Genomic DNA, 20,890 nt, shown 5'->3' with positions numbered 1-20,890 from the left:
CCTGTGGATGTTTAGACTCTCTGTAAGAAAATGGCTTTGGTTTCCCCTGACTGTTGCAGAGATGCTGCTGCCTCTATTCTGGGTTGCTTCTGATGTTGTTAACAACCTTTGCACACACTCTGGGTTTGTTACTGCCTTGTGGCTGCTGAGCTCAGACGATGACCTGGGGTTAACAAAATCATGTCTTTGCAAGCAAGAGAGAGTCTCTCTGGTTACTTCAAATAGCGGGGGCTTGATTGTAAGGTTGTATGTGGAAATTAGGTAGATGGGATCTTAGCTAAGTAAGCAGTCCACTCAGACAACAGAGCACTACAAGGTTGCCTGGAGTTAAATGCAGCTCTTGAGGCAGCTCTTGTCACTGTGTCAATATTGCAAGTTGATTGCTGTCTGCTGTATGGCTCTACCACTAAGACAGCTCAGCTGTTCTTCCTATCCCTGCATTACTTGGAGTATCTTTCAATTTCTGTTTTTGCCACTGCTTGTTCTCTCCCACGATGAACTGCTTGCTCACAGTTTCCATTGCTTTCTGGTTTCTGTGGCATCGCTGCATCTGCTGGCTGCCTTCTTAGCTTTTACTCCCTGGTGGCTGCTGCTTGTATTCTCCATATACCTTGCATTCAAATTGTATTGCTTTGTTTAATCACAATATTGTCTTTTTCTGAGTCTCACGCCACAAGCCTAGGCCACTAACAAGCCCATATCATCATATCTGCTGCCTGTGAGCTTGATGCTCTCCTGGTCCAAGCAGGTCTGAGAAGGACAGTATGCTTACATGCAGCAGCCTGCTGGAGATCCCCAAGAGATGATTGTTAAATATTTAGGAAATTGATGAGCCTAGTTAAACAGCTGGTAGCTTGAAATCAGCCAAAGTAGGAAAATCTACACCACAGAAATTGGCAAAGAAATTATATATATACATGTCGGGGCCCCATTTTTCCCTATAGAGCCAGTTTGCCAACACATGAATAAAGAACAAGGCTCCACTCCAAGGAAGCGTTCAGAACCATTTCCCTTGGTTATGTGGTTGCTATTCCAATGCTTCCCTAATGGGGCAGTATAATCAGCAAGTCCCTTACATGGCTAGTTCAGTCTAACCTGGTCACTCCCAGGACTTCCAAAGTAGACACAGACACCTTTCATTGCTGTTGCTACCCAGCTGCTGCTATACTTATGTTTTAGAATGAGGTTCTTGGGAAACAAAGTCTGAGATGAGAATTTGTGTGCAGAATGTTATTAGGGAGTGCTCTTGGGTTCAACTCTTAGAGAGGAGAAGAGGTACGATTGTACAAAGGGAGGAGTTAAACTGCGATGCAGTCACCGAAAAAGACATCAGGCAATTTCATAAGGAGGACCAGTGGTTAGATGAGGGCTGCCTATGGGAGTAGCTCCCTTCAGAACAGAGTGAGTCCCAGGGAGAAACTGGGCTGAGAACCACCAGCCGCCAACACTCCCGGTGCCTGGGGGAATGAGTGCCTCAATTTGGAAGGGGAATCTGTATGGCTCATGCATATTCACTTATATCAGGGGAAAAATGTGTAAGAGTTATTAAAGTTTCTTTAGAACATATTAAAGTTGTTTTCATTAAATTCTTGAGCAGGAAAGCTTTGATAATTTGATAACAAATCTCTAAAGGTTGTAACTCTACTTCTCTATCTTTCTGTTTTTCAGATCCCTCATCTCCTGTTAACAGTTGTGACCCCAGTTTCCTCACCAGGAGGATCAGAGGACAAAATCACTGACATTTCATAGTATCACACTTATCTATCTTAATCTTCTGTGCTTAACTCTGCACGTCTTCTCTCCACTCAGGGCATTCCTGTCTCCAGTATTAGTGTAACAGACTCGGGATTCCATGGTGCTCACACTTCAGACTTTTTCTCTTTACTTTCACACCCCTCCATCCTGGCATTGGTTTTAATGTTTCCCACCCCTCCCTTCTGGCAGGCCTCTTGTACTTTTTTGGAGGTTGACTTGCCGAATTACAGATTTAGTCCTTCCAAGACGTGTGACCTTGGAGGAACCTTGGCAGATATGGCATGTTAAGGATGGTTACGAGTTATTTGACTTTCTTTCCATCAGGAGATTGGATGGGGGTGGGATGTCTATGGCCTTCTGCCTTGAAAATGTGTGGTTCAGTGACTGCTTTGACGGCAGAAATGGCGGAAATAATATTATACTACCTGTTGAGCCCAGCCTTTAAGAAATTAGCAGGTTCTATTCTGGTTCTTAGGAAACTTTCTTTAAGAGCCCTAAGCCACGTAAGAAGTGCAACTACCTGAGGCCTCATGCCAGAGAGGCCAGCATGGGTGCTGTGGTCCATGGCCCCAGCTGAGCCCAGCCTGCCAGTCATCCCTGCCAGGGTGCCAGACATGGGCAGGAAGCCACACTGGACCCTCTGCACAACACACCTGCCAGCCAAATGTCTGAGCAACCCCAGTCAATGCCGCACAGAGTGGTAAAAGCCCCCAGGTGAGTCCTGCCTGAATTCCTGATACACAAGATCTTAAGATATAATAAAACAAGTACTGCTTTAAGCTGCTAAGCTTTGAATTGATCTATTACACAGCTACAAATCATGGAAACTTCAGGTATGTAGCATTCTAAATCACTGACCAAGATGATGGTGGTATTTTATTTCTTTTTCTTTTTCTTTTGTTTTTTGGAGACAACGTCGTGTTCTGTCACCCAGGTTGGAGTGGCATAATCACGGCTCACTGCAGCTTCAAATTCCCAGGTTCAAGTGATCCTCGCACCTCGACCTCCTAAGTAGCTGAGACTACAGGCACGCACAACTACACGTGGCTAATTTTTGTATTTTTTGTAGAGACAGCATTTCACCATGTTTCCCAGGCTGATCTTGACCTCCTGAACTCAAGCGATCCACCTGCCTTGGCCTCCCAATGTGGTGGTATGTTCTTCATAATTGTTTAATAAGTGCTACAACTAAGTGTCCCAAAATGTATTGCCAATTTATGTATGTACTTCAAACTTCGCTGAGAAACTAAGAGGCTAAGTTCTCTTTCTGTTACCTGCCTGGACATATATAAAGATGTATGTTTGGAGTTGGCAGCCTTTTTTGCTGTTGGATGAGTAGATATGGAGAGTGCCAGGTACTCTTCTTTGTGTTTTCTCGCCTCTTTTCCCTCTCCCTTGGGTTATAGTCCTTTTGATCCAACTTATATATAACCTTATAGAAAGGAATAGAGGGTTAAAAGCTGTGGTGTTTGGGACCTCCTTCCCTCCTTTCAGAACACAGTGCAATCCTAGGGCTTAGGCCATTTACCCTTTGGGAGCTGTATCTCTCCACAAGTACAGAGGGTTAGATTTTCAATTCTTGGAGGCAATAAGTTTATCCATTTGAAGCAAAGCTCCAAAAGTCTGACCTTGCTAAGAAGATGCTATTATCCGATCTCCTTCCACTGGGGAGAAACTACTTTTCAATGAAAATTGCTATTGTTTTACAAAGAGACAATAGAATTTATACTAAATTGCAATGAACATGATGTAGACCGTGTGGAAGGCAATAGGATTGAGAAATTATTCCTAAATGAAATCAGACAATGCACAGAGAGAACATAACTTGTGCATACAGAGGCTTTGTTCCTATGAGCCTTGCTATTGTAAAATCTCACTTAGTCAAAGAAGCAAAGATACTTCAAGCAGAATCCTGAGAATTCTTTGTAATTTGCTTCCTAATTCAGCATTCCCTGCCCTTCCCTGGTGTGCTTTTAGGTAAGTATGGAGAAGATGAATGAACACACAGGGAAATAGAACAGAAATGTTAACTACACTGTTCATAAGAGTAACTCAATCACACTTTCTTATGTGCATTAGAATTACAGAGATGAAGAGGGATTTGATTCCAATCTCCTCTTTTACTCATTAGGTAAAAGGAGGAACAGAGAATTTAAATGACTTGTTCAGAATCACATAGCCAGTTTTTGTTAAGTTGGGATTAGAAAACCAGCAATTGTTCGTACTATGACTACATCAACTCCTACTTTAATAACAATATTTATCCTTTCCAGAGTATTTATTGACCTCTATCTCATATAGGGTACAGTGCCAGTCATTGGTTATGAGGAGCTGAATAAAACAGAGACAGGCTTGGCATCATGGAACTTACTCAAAGCAATCTGGTGGGACAGTAAAAAATGGTACCATTCAATGCGGTCTGGTGCTAATTAGACAACAATCAAATTAAACTTTTCTTAGCATAGCTTACTTATTGAACTGATGGGAGAGCCAGCATAGTTTCTTTAGGATACTCTGATTCAGAAACATTCTAAGGGGAGAAAATTTACTCTTGGATCCTGCTTTTATTAAATAAGTTGGAGATTAAGGTTACAGACTTTTTTTCTGTTACTTTGCTGCAAGATCTGTCCTTGTTCTCACAGAAGCTTGGAGGCTGGTTAGTCAATCTCAGCTCTTCCTGCTAAGGTTGAGTCCTATAAAGCCTCGTTAGTCTAATTTAGTTGTCAAGGAGGGCCACTTTTTACCCAGCCTCTTTTGGTTTAAACTCTTTGTCAAGCAGAACTGATTGAAACAAATAGAAAGAAAGACAAGTTGCTATTTTAATATAGAACATTTTGGTTTGCTGGAATTAGTATCTGGAAAAAGATTCCAGAGCAACAGAAAGAAAAGACTCAGTTATACTTCCTGCATAAACATCTGAGCAGCAACAGTTGAGTAAGAAACACATGTAAAGACAAGATGGGATGGGAATGTATTAGGATAAGCCACATGGAATTCCCTGTATGCAACAATTTTGACCTACAAAAATGGTAATGTCCTATAATTCAAATATGTTCTATTGCATGTATCAAAGTCAATTCAATTTAGTAAATGTTCATGCTTATTTTTGAGCAAGGGCCTTGGGTAATTTTACCTTTGCATGACTCAGTTTCCTTATTTGAAAAGCTGGTGTGATAGATTTTGTTTACTTATTTATTTAATGTTAAAATCAATTCGGCTGAGCACAGTGGCTCACACCTGGAATCCCAGCACTTTGGGAGGCCTAGACAGGTGGATCCCGAGGTCAGGAGATTGAGACCATCCTGGCTAACATGGTGAAACCCTATCTCTACTAAAAATAAAAAAAATTAGCCAGGCGTGGTGGCAGGTGCCTGTAGTCCCAGAAACTCGGGAGGCTGAGGAAGGAGAATGGCATGAACCCGGGAGGCGGAGCTTGCAGTGAGCCGTGATGGCACCACTACACTCCAACCTGGGCGACAGAGCGAGACTCCGTCTCAAAAAAAGGAAAAAAAATCAATTAATCTAGCCAGGCACATGTTGGTCCTACAGAGATAAGAACGCTAGGTGCCACATTGGTTGGCTCATACTGTCACCCTTCTCTTGGGATTACTTTGGCCTTTCTTCCTAAGCCTCCTTGTAGCAGGTTGAAATTACTCTATTCAAAGCTACCTGCATCTCAGTTCATTGGCTCCAGCACATTTATACTGCATTTGTTGTCTTCAAGCTCAGCCTTTTGAAGTCAATGCTTCATAATCCTAGATACATATTAGAACCACCAGGTGAGCTTTTAACATGTACTGATGCCTGGACTCCACCCTAGAGCTTCTGAGTTGGTTGTTCTGTGAGGGTGCCAGGGCATCAGTGTTTTTTAAAAAGCTTAGGTGATTCTCGTAGGCAACCCATGCTGAAAACCAAAGAGCCCTGAGAAATAACTTGATGCTTACACATTTTGATGAGAGAGGATCAAGAGACACCAGCATCCTGAGGACTTTTCAGGTCATATTTATACTGCTTGTTTGGTTTTTCATGCAGCTTTTCCCATCTCATTCCCTATCCTTCTGCATCAGTAAGTTGTTAGTGAGGAAGAAGTCCTTGCCCCTGGAAATCCTGGAGCTGACACTGGAGACACAAGGGTACTTGGCCAGGGAGGGCTCAAGCTACTACTGTTAGGATTCTCCTGTTCCCAATGGGAATTCCAACAAACTTAAAGGTGGCAGCAAGAACTGCTTAGGAGATACATGTACCCTTCTGAAACATGCTGAGTGGGGGACCCTGAGCTGTATCACCGCTGTGCTATAGTTGATTCACTTATTTGGTCTTCTCGGTGCAATCTGTGGTTCTGAACACAGGCCCTTGTACCATTGTCAATATCTTTCCTGGCCCAGTTCCCTGTTACATTGTGCTGGCTGAAATTTTATCCACCCTTTAAAGTTGATTCCAAATACTACCTGCTCCATAAAACCTTTCTTAAGTCCACTCCCTGCCAGTCTTGCATGTTGTTTTGAAGTTCGATAACATATGGCAGCAGACAAAGGAGAAATAGCAATGGGCTGGGGACCACGGCAAGCTCCAGTTCTGTGCAAACCGATAGCATTGGAGCATGTATACTCATAATCAGTTTTTGTTGAATGGCTGCGTGACTGACTAAATGGATGAATCGGTTGCCTTGAGTGGGAAACTTTTTGGAGCCTTAATATCTTTATCTGTGGAATAAGGTCATGCCTGGTTCTTGTTTAATGGTGAGTCCTATCCTTCTATCGGAATCAGAATCACTGGGGACCTGAGAATCTGTGTTTAACATATACCCTTGGTGATCATTATACTCAATAAAATTGGAAAAGCATTGAACTGGTGGTTATCTGTTCAATCAAAACAATGTGATGGCAGTTGCAAATATATGACATTGGTATTTATAAATATGAGAAACTCCTTTTTTTTTTTTTTTTTTGAGATGGAGTCTCACTCTTTTGCCCAGGCTGGAATGCAGTGGTGTAATCTCAGCCCACTGCAACCTCCGCCTCCTGGGTTCAAGTGATTCTCCTGCCTCACCCTCCTGAGTAGCTGGGATTATAGGTGTGTGCCACCACACCCAGCTAATTTTGTATTTTAGTAGAGACGAGGTTTCATCATGTTGGCCAGGCTGGTCTCAAACTCCTGACCTCAAGTGATCCACCCACCTTGGCCTCCCAAAGAGCTGGGATTACAGGCATGAGCCACCATACCCAGCCAGAGAAATTATTTTTGTTGAAGGAAGGTGGAAGAAATCTCCTAGTTGAAAAAACATTTAAGTGGTGGAAAAATCCTGAAATACTCCGGGAATATTAGGATTGTCTCCAGGTGGAGTTAAGTTGGGGCAGAGTGAGAATGACACACATGATTATCATTAATTATTCGCATACCCTTCCCCTTTACAGTCAATGATTATGCATTAATTACCTGGTCATCTGGCTAAGCCAAACACTGAGGATAAATGAACGATTTTTGCCATAACCTTTTTATGTAGATGTGGCCTTTATTATTATTCATCCTTGATGATGTCAGCTCCAGAACCAGGAACAGAAGCCCTAGAATGTAATTGAGTCCTATTTCCAAAACTGTCTTCTTAGAAGTTCCCGAGTCTGGAACTATGAATTAGAACTTCTTGCCTTCCTCCCTCCCTTCCTTCCTTCTTTCCTTCCTTCCTTCCTTCCTTCCTTCCTTCCTTCCTTCCTTCCTTCCTTCCTTCCTTCCTTCCTTCCTTCCTTCCTTCCTTCGTTTCCTTCTTTCCTTTTTTCTGTCCTTCCTTCTTTTGTTCCTTTCTCTTTTTTTGATGGGGTCTTTCTCTGTTTCCTAGGCTGGAGTGCAGTGGTGTGATCATAGTTCATTGCAGGCTTGAACTTCTGGGCTCAAGTAGCTGGAGCTGTAGGTGCATGCCACCATACCCAGCTAGCTACATATTTTTTTTTATTGGAATCTATGGATTCTGTTTTCCATAGGAATGACTCTCTGAATTTTATAAATGAGATAGGTGGGGAAGAATAAGATTTTCTTTATAGGCTTTTTTTTTTTTTTTTTTAGCTATCTTTGCTGTAATGTACTGAATCTAAGTGAGGATTACAAGTTATGTTACAGGTTTTTGGATTGAAAATCTTCTAAAGATGATAAGTCGCCAGCCGTGAAGACTTTATTCCTTCCCAAATCAGTATTCAACTTCAGACGAATTTTCTAGTCATCAAAGAAAGAGTGGACTTGCTGTGTTTCTGATTAATTTTCAGTGACCTTCTTGTTAGAAAAACTAGCTTCTATTTCTGACTGTATCACTGAGCCACTGTGTGACCTTAAGTACGTTAAAATGCTTTGGGATATCTTGGTTTCACATTCTGTAAAATGGAGATAAAATACATTGCATACATCTTTCAGAAACAACATGAGGATTAATGAGATAATGTTATTAGGTGTATTAAAGTCACCCAACTTTTTTCATATTTAAATTTCTAATTCATTTCCTAATACTAAAATAGGGTCATGTATTAAAATATAAACCAAACGACTATGCAGGATTAAGATTATAGTGAGTTGTCATAGTTATTTCCCAAAAAGAACAAACAGATGACAAATAGAATTAAGAAGCTTCTATATATAAATCCTATATATAAATCTTTCATTTTACTTTAATTCTATGTTTCACTAATACTTTGGAAGAGAGAATCTTTTACAGTTCTAGGAATCTTGATCCATATGCCAGGCTGTCTGCTTAATTTAAAAATTACCAAAATGAATTAAAATTTTACATTGTCAATAATAATTTGCTTTACTGAGTAATGAGGGTGTTATCCCTAAGCAAACATTCAGCCCAGAGCCCAGACCCTGGTAGAGTGTTATCTCTGGAACAACTCAGTCCTTGCTGGAGGAAACCCACGAACCAAAATTCAGAGGAGCTATCCATCACTGCTGGCCCATCCATCATGCTATTGCCCCACCTTGAACAGGGAATTTGCCTGCCATGAATTTCATCATTGGCTGTATTTCATAAGTCGAGGCTGGTAATCAGACGAGGTCACCCTGAATTCCCATCTGGTGAGTGAGGCATCACGTGGCTACATTTCTCTTCTGGATTGATGGCATTTCCCAGCATCTGGAGGTTTTAAAGGTATGAAAAGCAGCTTAGAAAAGGCCAAGGGAGCAGCTCTGCTAGCACATAAGTGGACACAAACAACAGGAATTGGAGATTGGGTGGGAGGAGAGGGGCTGGAGGGTGGAAAAAGGAAGAGAAAAAGCAGAAAATAAAAAGAAAAAATATAAGCCAGGTGGGAGGAAGGAGATCATAGAATTCTACATAAAAGTGGGGATGAAGGCCAGTCATGGTGGCTCACGCCTTTAATCCCAGCACTTTGGGGCCAAGTCGGGTGGATCACGAGGTCAGGACATCAAGACCATCCTGGCCAACATGGTGAAACCCTGTCTCTAATAAAAATACAAAAATTAGCCTGGTGGTGGTGGTGCGTGCCTGTAATCCCAGCTATTCAGGAGCTGAGGCAAGAGAATCGCTTGAACCCCGGAGGCAGAGGTTACAGTGAGCCGAGATCATGCCACTGCACTCCAGCCTGGGCGACAGAGCAAGACTGTCTCAAAAAAAAAAAAAAAAAAAAGTGGGGATAAAAAGAAAAGAGCACAGATAGTATGATAAACCAGAAAGTTACTTACGTTTACATTTACTGAGATGATAGGTTTGGGAGGTGGCAAGTCGACCTGTACCTATTTTCCCAAGAGTATTTCATTTTCAAACTGTTTACTGATGTGTACCCCACTGGAGCCTTTCCATAAGATGGGCCAATATTATCCTTTTTTCATAGGTTAAAAAAAGAGGAAAAAAAAGCTTAAGCTTGTAAATTTGATGCAATCCTATTTGTTTGTTTCTGCTTTTGTTGCTTCTGTGTATCCAAGAAATCATTGCCCAGATCAATGTCATGGAACTTTTCCCCTACGTTTCCTTCTAGTAGCTTTATAGCTTCAGGTCTTATGTTTAAGTCTTTAATCCATTCTGAGTTGATTTTTGTATGTTGTGTAAGACAAGGGTTCAATTTCATTTTTCTGCCTATGAGTGTCCAGTTTTCTCAACGCCATTAATTGAAGACAGTATCCTTTTTCCATAGGGTGTTCTTGGCACCTTTGTTGAAAATCAGTTGACTATAAATGCGTGGGTTTATTTCTGTGCTCTCTGTTCTGTTCCATTGGTCAATGTGTCTATTTTTATGTCAGTACCATGCTGTTTTCAGTAGCACAGGATCCAGCTAAGACTCTGGGAGGGGTCCTAAGAATGTGATTATATCATCACATATTTTTGTAAACTTCACGAGAGGAACTACAGTCTTCAGACTGGTGCAGTCCCTTTCCTTTCTGACTTCCCCTTCATCATGGCTCATCTCATGCTGGGTGACGTTGGGCATTTTGGCAATTGGCTGGGGGAAGTTGAGTTGGGGATGCATTTGGACACAGCAGAATATATTTGGGGGCTTCTGGTCACTTCCATGTATGGTTAAGTTGTGGCTAGTTGTTCTGAGGTGGGAGTAATTCCCAGATGTGTCTCATGGAATCTGGTTCTGTTAGCAAGAAGAGAAAAAAAGCTTGGAATGGAAGGCATTAGAAACTAGTTTGGGGAAAGTTTTTGCAGTCATCAAATGTGCAAAATTGCAAGCAAAGAATTCACTTGTTTTTGAAGCCTCATCAAAGTGGAGCTTCTCTTTTGCAGCACATTGTAATGATAAGTACCCTTTTTTTCTTTTTTTGATGGGGATCCGACAAAACAGAATTTACTATAATTTTTGTGTTTATAAAGTAAAACGAGTCATAATAATACAAGTACACCTAAATGTGAAGTTACTTTTTAAAAAAATCCCAACTATAATATTAGAAAAGCAATTTTAGTCAGTCATGTTAAAACTAATTTTAGACACCTCTTAGAAAATATTACAAAACTGTCACCATATAAAGATATCAATGAGTATGTAGCAAACAATGTAGGGAGAAAAGTATTATATGTCAGGCAGAATAAAAACATCTTATATTTCAGAATTTTTTGGTATTTGTGGCTTTTATCAACTTCTAAATTTTTATTTTAAAACATCTATCTATCTATCTATTTATCTATCTATCTATCTATCTATCTATCTATCTATCTATCTTGAGACAGGGTCTCACTCTGACACCTAGGCTGGAGTGCAGTGGCATGATCTTGGCTCACTGAAGCCTTGATCTCAGGGGCTCAAGAGATTTCCCACCTCAGCCTCCTGAGTAACTGGGACTATAGACCCATTACCACCACACCCGGCTAATTTTTTGTTTGTTTGTTTGTTTTTGTTTTTGAGACGGAGTCTCGCTCTGTCGCCCAGGCTGGAGTTCAGTGGCGTGATCTCGGCTCCACCTCCTGGGTTCCCACCATTCTCCTGCCTCAGCCTCCCGAGTAGCTGGGACTACAGGTGCGGCCACCACGCCCAGCTAATTTTTTGTATTTTTAGTAGAGACGGGGTTTCACCGTGTTAGCCAGGATGGTCTAGATCTCCTGACCTTGTGATCTGCCTCGGCCTCCCAAAGTGCTGGGATTACAGTTGTGAGCCACCACGCCTGGCCACACCCAGCTAGTTTTCTGTATTTAATTCTTTTAATTGCTCTGATTTTATTTATCATATAAGTATTTCCCTTCACACTTAATTTTAGATTAATAATTGGATATTTTTCTTAAAGAGAGTCTCTAAATCACGTATAATCTTTAGTTCCTACAAAACCTGGATTGAATCTTGAAAAGATCAGATAAATAGTTTTTCTATGGTCACATAGCAATTGACAAAAGAAGCCAACAGAGCACAGAGCAGCTGTGCTCTGTTGGCTTCTTTGGCCTTCTGCCTAGTACCTTAGTCTTTCTCTAGCTTTAAGAGAAATGTTAAAGCCAGTGCTATATTAGATATGCGTTCTAGAAGGTATTTACATATTTAAATTGATGTCACAAAATACGTGAACATCAGAGGGATGTGACCCAAAAAGAAATGATTAATAATTCAATGTTTTTATTAAGTGGCAAATTTAGTTATAAAAGATATTAAATAAAATAGAAAATTAGCTGCATTTAGTGTTTGTTTTACTTTTATATGTAGATGAATAGAGTGCAAATGTATATTCAACAGGCAAGAGGAATAGCATCAAACTTGAAATCAGAAGGTCTTGATTAAAAGCCCGCTTCTACTTCTAAAGTGCCTGGAAATGTGGTAGATTTGGTTACTTGTCCCCATAATTATCTCTCTTTTACTTCTTGAGTTGCAGCCCCCCAGCTAGACTACATTCCCCAGCCTTCTTTAGGTTAGGAGTAGCCATGAGGCTAAGTTTGGTTAATGGGTTGCAAATTAAAATTATGTGGGCAATTGTGTGCAATGTCCTTAACAATAAGACGCTGCTTCCTAACCTTCTTTCCCCTTCCCTCTGGGCTGGCGTGCAGATGTGGTGGATCCATTTTACCTAATGACATGGGCAAACCCAAGGGAACCGCAAGATAGGAGCCTGGGCCCTCAATTTCATGACATCTTTTGACTGTTTCAGGAGAGAAAAATAAGGAATAATTTTTTTTTTGAGCTATTGCATTTTCGAGATCTTCTTGTAAATATAGCTTAGCTTGTGCCCTAACCAACACAGTGAAATATTGGCAAGTCACCACCTCTCAAAACTTCCATTTCCTCGCATGTAAAATAAGGGCGATAAATCAAGCCTGGTAACACGTGTCGCAGCTCTGAGTATTAGATAAAATAATATGGATCAGAGATGAATACATTGCATAATATAAAATGTTATTTTATATTTTAGTATTGCAGCTACCAGAGGGGAGAAAATAAGATGAAAGTTTTATTTCCTATTTTTTACATAAACTTTTTATTTTGGAATAAGCTAAGATTAACAGAGAATTAGCAAAATAAGTACTGAGTTTCTGTATACCCCTCAATCAGTTTCTCTGATGTTAACCGTTTACATTCTCATGACAGATTTGTCAGAACTAAAAACCAGCATTGGTACTTTATTGCTACTTAGGTTATTTGGATTTCACTAGTTTTTCTACGAATGTCCTTTTTCTCTTCCAGGATCCCATGCAGGAGATAACATTGCATTTGTTGCCATGTCTTTTAGTCTGTTCTGTTCCGAATACTTTCTCAGTCTTTCTTTATTTGTCATGATCATGACAAAGTCAGGGAGTACTGGCCAGGTATTTGGTAGAAGGTTCCTCTGTCTCAGTTTGCGTTTTCATGATTAGATTGGAGTGATCGAGGTGGGGGGAGGTGTATTAGTCTGTTCTCACATTGCTGTAAAGAAATACCTGAGGCTGGGTAATTTATAAAGAAAAGAGGTTTAATTGGCTCATGGTTCTGCAGACCAGTCCAGGAAGCATGGCAGCTTTTGCTTCTGGGGAGGCCTCAGGAAGATTCCTGTCATGGCAGAAAGCAAAAGGGGAGCCAGCACTTCACACGGCCAGAGCAGGAGGAAGAGAGAGAGGAGGGAGGTGCCACACACTTTTAAACAAGCAGATCTCACTATCCCAGTGACAGCTCCAAGGGTGATGGCGGTAAACCATGAGAGACTGCCCCCATGAGCTAATCACCACCCACCAGGCCCCACCTCCAGCACTGGAGATTACATTTCAACATGAGATTTAGACGGGGACACAGATCCAACCCATACTAGGGGAGGATTTTATTTTTAATGAAAAGGGTAATTCAGAATAAAAATGCAGTGTGTGTGTGAGAGAGAAAAAACCTCCTTTTTCAATTTGATTGCCTTATCGACTCTGACTGCTGTTCTAGTTAGCATGCTCCTGTCATAGAGTAGAATTGCTTCCTGAAGCTCTATGAGGTACCTTTGAGAATCACGACAATGCATTCAGCCTCCTGTCTTTGTCCTGATACCTCTGGAGAAGACTGAGTTGCTGTCTGCTGCTTCTTTGTCGCATTCATTCTGGAAAGATGTCTAAAAAGCACAGGGCTGTGAGTCTGGAACTTGATGACAGATAGACGAGTGTCTAGTCCAGTTGAACAGAAAAGAGTATATTTTAGAAAAACTGTCCATTGACAGCTTCACATCACAGTGAACTGATCAACAAATCCTCAACACATTGGGATGGTTTTATTGTTACTGTTTTATTTTTTCAGAGTGAGGGAGGGAGGGAAGAAGGAAGGGAGAGAGGGAACGAGGAATAGAGGACTATTACAAAAGCAAATGTGAATTATAGATGAGAAAAGAGATGGGACTCGGTGAATTTAGAATCTTAAGGAAAAGTCTAGATGAACAGGGAGACTAAAATCTTTTCTTGGATGCTGACCTATAGTTTGACTCCCCAGACACAAAAAGGAGAAAGCAGTATTTTGATTGGGACAGGAATTAACCTATTTCTTTATTTACTTTTCAAGGTGAGCAAGATCTGGGAAAAGGCCTGCTAGCAAATTTTGTTTTTACTATTTCAAACAAAGATAATCATTTTGAAAGGCATTAGACTTTCAAAAAAATTTCTAAAAAATTTAATTCTTTCTGGCTATCCAAGGTCTTGCTTATACAAAATTCCCATCAGAACACACATACACACACACACTCTCTCTTTCCTATACTTAGGAAAAAAATCGAAATTGAGAAAACTATGACTGAAGAGAGCTTAATGACTGAAGAGAGCTTAACTCCTGGGATCAAGTGATCCTCCCATCTCAGCCTCCCAAAGTGCTGGGACTATAGGCGTGAGCCACTGCGTTTGCCCTGGTTTTTCTTGTTAGTGCACAATTTTTCTTTTACTATACACATATTGATTACTGCTCTATATTGCACTGTAAAATAGCTGCAACCTGTAGGAAAATGTAGCAGTTTCTTTTTGATAGTATACTCAGAATTTAATTTTCTCTATTCCTTTTATCTACCCTAAGCGAGGGCCCATAGTAGAAGACACTGGGTGTTGTAGTTTAACAAGTAATGATACTTACATAGAGAATTAAGCATGCCTGGGATTACTCACAGAAAAATGACTAGCTGTAACCAACAACCTTGATTTTGTTACATGTCTGCATAAGTAGCATAAGGAGTTATATTCTTTTTTTTTTTCTTTTTTTGAGACAAAGTCTCACACTGTCACCCAGGCTGGAGTGCAGTGGCATGATCTCGGCTCACTGCAACCTCCACCTCCTGGGTTCAAGCGTTTCTCCTGCCTCAGCCTCCGGAGTAGCTGGGATTACAGGTGCGTGCCACCACACGCAGCTAATTTTTGTCTTTTTAGTAGAGATGGCTTTTCACAATGTTGGTCAGGATGGTCTCGATCTCTTGACCTCATGATCCGCCTGCCTCAGCCTCCCAAAGTGCTGGGATTATTGGCATGAGTCACCAGTGCTCGGCCAGTAGTTATATTCTTAAATTGATATCCAAATGCAGTTAATTGTAACAACTGTGAGAAGGGTTGCATGCTTCCAGAACGATGAATTATACATGAAAAGTACAATTATCAGTTTTGATAGAAATTTTAAAAAGATTCAGAATCTCTGATTTAGATGTGATAAAGGTTTCTTCTAAACACTTGACTCTTACGTTGAAGACTCCAATGTGTCTACACTTAACATTTCTATTCCTTTGCCTTCCATTTTCGTGAATGTTGATATGTTTGATTATGAGTCTCTCCCCTTTGAAAACATTATGTATTTTGCCTTGACTATTTCTAGAGGAATAGTTTTCATTTTAAGTTATAAAACTGGTTTTCAGTTTAATCTTGAAAAATTTCCTTTTGGAGCTAGAAATCTAGATGTTCTTTGGAAGCTATTGAATATAACTAACACATTTCTGTCATCTCTATGTATATCTACTCCCATTTAGAGATGAAGTGCAATTACACCTATTTATAGTGTTATGTAACTAGGAGTCTGAGTTTTATCCCAACTAACATAGTGAATTGTGGAAAAACGCATAAGAATATTTCTGTGTTTTTATTACAGCTATGATTGACTTGCTGTGACAGTCTATCCTCCTAACAAATGCAATATTACTGCTAAAATGTCCCCATTCAGCAGAAATGCATAAACAAGGAAGGGAAGCAATGTAATTTTAGCTTATATTTACCTTTGACTTGTGGTTCCCAGTTTTGGATGGCAGCCACAAAAAGCCAAGCAAATTCCCAGGATGCCAGGCCACAAGGCAGTTTCCGGCAACAGTAAGTGATTGCAGCTTTCTTGGAACTTTCCAAATATAACTTCTTCATAACAAGTATTTAAAGGCAAATAGAGTTACATTCTCTTGCTTATGAACATCTATCTTATAAACATCTGTAAAAAGAAAAGCTTTAGACAAATTAAAGGTAACAGCATTTAATCGGGCAAAGAACTGTTTGTGCGTCGGGCAATCCTCAGAACCAGAACAGGTTCTGAAAGACTTCTGAGGCTGCCACATGGCTGGTTAATGTTTACGGACAAAATAAAAGGTCACTGAAGAACAGAAGATGGAAGGAGGTGTGCAGACAGCTCAGCTAGTTAAAGCTTGGTATTTGCCTGTTGAACCGGGTTTGAATAGCTGGCCACCTGACATTGATTGAAGCTTGGCTGCCGTGATTGGCCGAGACTCAGCTATTTGTTACAAAGGCAAATTCCTAAGTCAGATTTTCAGTTGTCATGTAGAGCTCTCAGGTTGTCATGTAGAGCTCATATGGAGACTTCTAAAGCTTAAATTTAGTTTGATTTAACACATCTCTTATGTGCACTTTCCTGTTGCTGCTGTCATGGTGCTCCCCTCCCTCCCTGATATTGGGGTCTTTCTTATTCTGTTGATCCAGCTGACAAAATCCTGTGGCTGTTCATTCCCTTCACACATGCCTGCCACCTCTCCCTTTCCTAGTGGCACTGCTGGCGCTAACTGGTCTTGTCACCCCTCTCTTCTTGATGCTGGAGCGGAGTTGAGTTTCGTAACTCTGGGCTTATGGACATTCTAGATACAGCATGAATTGGAACTCTAAATGTGTTTTCCTTTAGGAATTCACATGGTAAACCACCTTATTCATCTGTGTGGAGGGTTGAATGGTTTTTTCCTCTGCCTTAGAACAAAATCATCACACAATAATAGTTGCGTGGAAAGTCTGTTAAACACTGACTTAGGAAGGGTGGATGGTAATTTGTGAAAAACTGGAATTGCCTGGGCCTCCAGCACTATTCATATTTATGTATGTATATTAATTTAGTATATTATATTATGTATATTATATAGTATATTAATACTATTAATATACATTATGTATATTAATTTAGTAACAAAATGGATTATGATTTTAAGAAACATATCAGTTTTGAAACAAGCAAAACTATTATTGTATAAGTAGTGTAGGGGTAGAAAGATGTGATACCTTTTTTTTAAATAAATTATAAGAGTAACAATCAACACTTCTATAACAAAAACAGGTTAACAAGAGAAAAGCATAATGAATTTATTTAACCAAAGTTTTATGTGACACAGGACACTTCAGAAATGATGACTCAATGAGCCGGGGAAAATGGCTTACTTTTATGCTTAGGTTTGATGAAGAATGGACAGCCATGTAGAAATGTGATTGAACAAAAATAGTACAATCTAGTGGTAATAGACCGAGGGGAGAAACATAGCAAGGTCTATCTGTTCAGATTCTTCTAGATGTCTCTGGGTAGCATTTCCCCTGAACCCCACTGTATGGGGCAGAACTCCTCTGGAATGAGGGTCTTCAAAGCAGAAGGGAGAAGGCAGAGAGTAACATTTCTAGGTTTTATGGTTTGCTTTGAAGAGAGGTTCTAGTTTCTATGACACCTTAAGTAAGAGAAATCCTGGGGTTGGTGTGATGGCTCATGCTTATAATCCCGACACTTTGGGAGGCTAAGGCAGGAGGATCACTTGAGGTCAATAGTTCAGAACCAGCCTGAGCAACACGGTGAGATCCTTTCTCTATTTAAATATATATTTTTAAAATAAAAAATAAAAAAAGGAAAGAGGAATTCTGGTTTCTATTACTTGCTTTGGAGCAGAAAGAGGGGTTGGGAGACAGGAGAAGGTCAGAGAGATTTTGATTCTGCGCTGCTTCTGAGGTCTTTCCATTTTCTTTAGTTCAAAGTACTCAGCATATCAAAGTGCCATACTTTGGGGCATCATTTTCTGAGTTTGCAAAATAGTATAGCAATCAACTCAAAAGTAAAACACAAGGATTGGTACACTGGCATTTGAGTAGCCCTGTCCCATGTTTACAAAAGTGTTGGAATTCTAGAATTTTGCCAAAGGATAATCATGTGACAAATGCAGAATCAAGATGACTGAGAATAATGTTGAGTTTGACCTTTCCCTTTTACCACTCCCATCTCTAAAACACATACATTTGGAATGCAAATTTAGGAATATTCAATGCTTTTTCAGGTTATCTATGCTTAAAATGTATTTTAAAGGAAATGTTGTCTGTTGAGCCTAAATCACTGTGCTCTTTGGGAATTTAGTAAGAAGTAATTGGATGTGAAACAGAAGGTACAGGTGGTTGGGGAGGTCCTGTGACTTCAGGAATGAATATGAATTTCATTAATTAAAAGGAGATACTCAAAGTGGAAATCATACAGGAAATAAATTGTTAGAGGAAATAGAGAGAAACTTCTTTGGTAAGAATTAAGTGATTAAGTGACTGAAAATGGTCTATCATATAACCATATAATTATACGGATATTTTTTCTTTGATGAAAGGAAAAACTGGTCATTTGGGGACTAAAATGGAGGAACAGAGTAGGGAGAACAAGCTAGGTATAGGGAGGATTTTTATTCTGCAGCCAAAATCTTCCAATTGATGCCTTATCCTTTTAAAAGAATTATGAGGATTACATTTTCTCGAAAAGATGAAGTTTCAGTACATGACTCATGTCTTTTACTATTCTACCTTTACACTTACAATTTCTTCACTTAATAAAAGCAGCTCTATGGAAAGGTACCTTCAAAAGTATCAGGCAAATTATGAGTAGCAAGAAGATGGGACAAACTGAGAAGAAGCAGGGCAGGGAGCGAATGAGAGGAGCTGAGAGTGCAGACAAGAAATTACTTCTTAGTACAGAAACATCTGCTCACAGAAGAGAAAAGGACGGGAGGGGCAACATGCTTACAGAAAGGAAATCAAAGTCAAAATATCATGCCAAGCTAGAGAGAAGGCAAGATTTGGAATCCAGGAAACTAGGTCTGGATTTAATGTTCACGGATTCAAGTGTATATCAAGAGACTTACACAGAAAAAGGCCAGGAAGGGTAACCAGAATTCCAGGCCAGCAGAACTCAGTTCAAATTATGGAGTGCAAGAAAAACACACCATGTCCCAGAAACTCTTCTGGGTGCATAGTTCTGAAGACACAGTCAGAGAGCTAAGCTGGCATGTGTGGGTGTCTAAAGGTTTAAGTTACAGAAGGGACAAACAGAGTAAGGTGTGGGTAGGTGGAGGGGAAGAAAATATCTCTTTTTCTTCTCATCTTAGGTTCATGGGTGAGGCCCCTATAAGACCCTTGGCCCCAAAAGATTTGCCAAAATTACCAACATAAGGCAGATTGATTAATAAAAGAAAAGGCATACAAATTTATTTAACATGTATACACGAGAGCTTTCAGAATGAAGACCAAAAGATACAGAAGAAATTGTCCATTTTTATGCTTAAGTTTAACAAAGTATGGACAGCCATGTAGAAACAGGATTGAACAAAAAGAGTAGACACTAATGTTAATAGACAGAGTGGGAAACCCAGCAAACCCTGTATAGATTCTTCTCAGCCTCTCTAAGCAAGCATTCCTTTCTTCTCAGTATGGGGAAGGACCCTCTCTGGAATGGGATCTTATGACCTACAGTCAAACAAGGTAGGTCAGATAGTTTCTTTATGGCTGGTTTTACATAGAAAGGTGGAGGGAATATTAGAATAATAGTTTTAGGTTTTATGACTAATCTGGGGGAGAAGGGTTCTGTTGTAAGACCCACCAGAAGGAAGAAGGATTCTAGTTTCTATGGCGAGCCTTGGGAAAGAATGGGACTGAGAGATAGCAGTGCAGGAGAAGGTCAGAGAAAAACTTGCTTCTGAGGCTGCTTCTGAGGCCTTCATTTTGGGCTGCTGTTTTCTGATCCACAACGTTCCCCATTGTGAAATTTCCCCTAGAAGTTTCATAGTCCAAAATAGAGTTGCTAGATTGTCTTATAGGCTATTAAACCCAGAGAATAGGCCAGTCCAGTTAAATAGTTAACAGTTGAATCAAGCAGTGCTGTTGTCGACGGGGTTCCCCCAATGTCAGTCCTCTATGTGATTTGAGCAATTGGATATTCAGTAAGAGGCACTTCTATGTATATCAAAGAAAAACCAAAGTTAATGGTTAGAACAAACTATAAACTCAGTTTTTTAGTCCAGAGGTCAGCCGGTTGAGAGGATTTTTAGATGTTGAGCTTGAAGCATGTTCAGATGAAGTCAGAGAAGATAGTGGCAATCTGGTTTGCAGTTTACATGAGATATTCCAGGAAACTTTCTGCAAAGTCAATACATCAACAAACAGGAAGACTGTTCATATATTTAGTTGCTATAGTGATTTCTCTTAAAATTTATATTAAGTTGTCTAGCTTCAGCTTTTGGGGCTTTAGGAAAAAAGCAGTTTTAATTTCAGTGATTCCAAGTCAGACATATGGGGAAAAATGGGATACATTAGTTATAGACTTGTAGCTACAGGAGAGTTCAGGATTGAATCCAAATTGTAGATAAACAATAAAAACTCAAAAGTAATAGATGAGGCTATAATCTAATAATGACTGTACCATATAGTTTTTTTCTGAAGCATAATTTCTCTCTCTCTGGTTCCCCATTTTTACCAAGGTTGTACATAATACAACCAATTTATTTGCAAAACAAGTTTTACTCTTTTATACTTGGTCTGATGATTTGCATAGAGTGCAGCAAGAATAGTGATTGGCCATATAGGCTCCTTTAAATTGACTTTGCTGGGACTTTTAAAATAAGAAATCTCAAATTAGACTTTTAAAAGACTCTCTAGGCTAGCCAAGCTGAGAATTTATCTGTGCCTGCAGATACCTGTATACATTGGGTAAATTCTTCTCTTCTTGAGTTCCCAAAATAACTTGAGCTTCCTGGATCTGTC

The 20,890-nt window shown here is 40.0% G+C and overlaps 1 long non-coding RNA gene across 1 annotated transcript; it reads right to left on the bottom strand.

Moving 5' to 3' along the window:
• Positions 1 to 8,519: 8,519 nt before the first annotated feature.
• Positions 8,520 to 16,183, bottom strand: LOC108536721 (uncharacterized). The gene is made up of 2 exons (XR_001887603.1): positions 15,853 to 16,183; positions 8,520 to 8,869 (listed from the first exon to the last, which is right to left on the bottom strand). It is a non-coding gene; the product is annotated as an uncharacterized LOC108536721 (long non-coding RNA).
• Positions 16,184 to 20,890: the final 4,707 nt, after the last annotated feature.

The sequence above is a fragment of the Rhinopithecus bieti genome, unplaced genomic scaffold (assembly GCF_001698545.2).
Source record: "Rhinopithecus bieti isolate Rb0 unplaced genomic scaffold, ASM169854v2 scaffold_12689, whole genome shotgun sequence".
In the NCBI taxonomy this organism is placed as follows: domain Eukaryota; kingdom Metazoa; phylum Chordata; class Mammalia; order Primates; family Cercopithecidae; genus Rhinopithecus; species Rhinopithecus bieti.
Note: the sequence above shows the minus strand (reverse complement) of the source record. Positions and strands in the feature narration are given on the sequence as shown.